We start from the raw sequence: 2,523 nt of genomic DNA on the forward strand, positions 1-2,523 counted from the left end.
AGATATGGGAAGTTATGAATTCCTTGTTTCCCGTAAATTCCATGTTGTCAGGAATTATGAAGGCATCGAGCCGGCAGAGTCGTTCGCATGCCGAGCGAAATGGTAAACGGCATTGCGTCCGTCTTTACGTTCTGAGTTCAAACCCCGCCGTTGTCGACTTTGCCTTTCATCCTTTCGAGGTCGATTAAAATAAGTACCAGTTGTGCACTGGTGTCGATGTAATCGATGTACACCTTCCTCCGACATTGCTGGCCTTGTGCCAACATTTGAAACCAATGTATGAGAAACGGTAACAGGTAGCAGATAAAGTGAATTTATAGCAATCTGTGATACAGAAATGTTGTGAATTATAGAGAATGGAATTCCATCCGTCGATAATCGAACAATGAATCGCAGTTTGGATTAGCCAGGAGAAAATCTTTTGAAATGCCAAAGGCAAGCGGTCAAATGGCTAAGGGTATTTGGTTCACTATCCTAATATTATGGGTTCAATTCATGGACCGAGTGGCGCATTGTGTCCTTGGACAAGACACTTCATTCCACGTTGATCCAGTCTACTCAGATGAACAGAAGTTCCAGCTGAAAACCAATGCTGCTCTTTCTCTCTCTCTCTCTCTCTCTCTCTCTCTCTCTCTCTCTCTCTCTCTCTCTCTCTCTCTCGTTCTAGTTATCACATTTTCGATATTCCGCTGCTTCAAAAGGGTGGGAGTGTCGAGGGGATAACAATACTGATGACTTCACAGGCACCTAAAACAACTAGAGAAAGTATGGTACATGCTGCCAAGCCATACCCGTTCGCGATTGGCTGTGGACTCTCTTTAATCTATCATCTGAATCCAATTCTGTATCCTGTTGGTTTGCTCTTTGCTCCGCATCAGTGCTGCTCGACCCTTTAGAGCGTCTCCTTTCACGGAATGGCGTTTTACAAACACCCCTCTCCCATATTTGCAAAAGAGAAAACAAAAAAAAAAAGTTTATTCTTATCAAAGTGGGAATTAATTTGTGTTGTGATTTATCATCGTTCATGTTTCTGTTCACCGATGTCACATTTTACCCATAATTTCAAACGATAAAGATATTAAAAAATTTGAATGTGTTTTAAACTATAAATATTTTGCATTCATTGAGTACTTTATTTCTAAGAACAATTACGACCCTTTTAAACACCCAGTTTCTCCTATTACACCCAGGTGGAGTTTTCTGCACCCCGTACGAGCTCACACAATGGCCCTTCTCTCCGTCACAAGAAGACATTATCAACCAGTTCGAGAAAAAACTGCTCTACATAATGCTCCGTCACGAATTCTTACTTTTTATCTTCTACTTGTTTCTGTCATTGGACAACTGCCATGCTGGGGCATCACCTCGAGGGATTTATTAGAACATTTTGGCCCCAGTACCATACTCTTTTCTCTTTTGCTGAACCACTAAATTATGGGGGTGTAAACAAACCAACACCAGTTCTCTACCAGGGGGCGCATACACAAGCACAAATACACACACATATATTGATATATATGCGACGTACCTCCACAGCTTCTGTCTACCAGATTCGCTCACAAATTGACCCAGGGCTATAGTAGAAGACATCAGATCGCGATGCCACGCAGCGAGGTTGAACCCCAAACGTCGTGGTCGCAAAGCGAGTTTCTTAACCCCGTAGTCATGCTTGTGTCCATGTCCACAAGTCACCCGACACTAAATCAAAATTCCATAAATACTTGATCTTCAATTTTATTTATTCATTCCAATGTTTAATATTTTGAATGTTGTGAGTTAAAAATCAACGTTACCACCCCACCCTCCACCCCCGCTCCCAACATTTGTCAATTTATTAGCGAAGTCTCATAAAAAATTTTTTTTTTTTGTTTTAATCTTGAAATTAAATGGGCTTTGGTTTACTGTCAGGTAACTTTTGGCTAACCCTGTATATCCATGTCTAAAAGACGGTTAAGGCGATGACTGAAGTTGGCAGCAGTAAAAGATTGAACTGGATACGCTACTGTAACTCGTTTTGTTTTGCGTCTAATTCTTCCACATGAAAGTCCATTGCTGGTCGCTCAATAAAAAGAAAAAAAGAACAAAGTAAAGAAGAATTGTTTGTTCGATTCAATTGATAAAACTCCAACGAAAAATTCACTTGGAGCTTCTTCATAAAATTGTTTTTCGATTTTGTTATTTCCTTAACACGACTGGCGTTATTAGCATGTGACCTTGAATTTAATATCAACCTTTTCGGCAAGTGGGTGCTTAATCTGAAATCTGCAAGCCCTCCAGTGAAATCGAACTTCTAATAATTCCATTTTGAAGAACTGCTGTGAAAATTGATATAATTTTGAAGATCCACAATCTTGATAACTTCATTTGCGCACCATTCCTCTCTCTTCTCGAGCTGTTCTCTCGTTTCTCGCAAACTCTCTCTATCTCTCTCCCTATCGTTCGTTTATCTTTTCATTCTATAGTTCTTATTCTCATCCTCTCTCTCTCTCTCTCTCTCTCTCTCTCTCTCTCTCTCTCTCTCTC

The sequence above is a fragment of the Octopus bimaculoides genome, chromosome 9 (assembly GCF_001194135.2).
Source record: "Octopus bimaculoides isolate UCB-OBI-ISO-001 chromosome 9, ASM119413v2, whole genome shotgun sequence".
Lineage (NCBI taxonomy): Eukaryota > Metazoa > Mollusca > Cephalopoda > Octopoda > Octopodidae > Octopus > Octopus bimaculoides.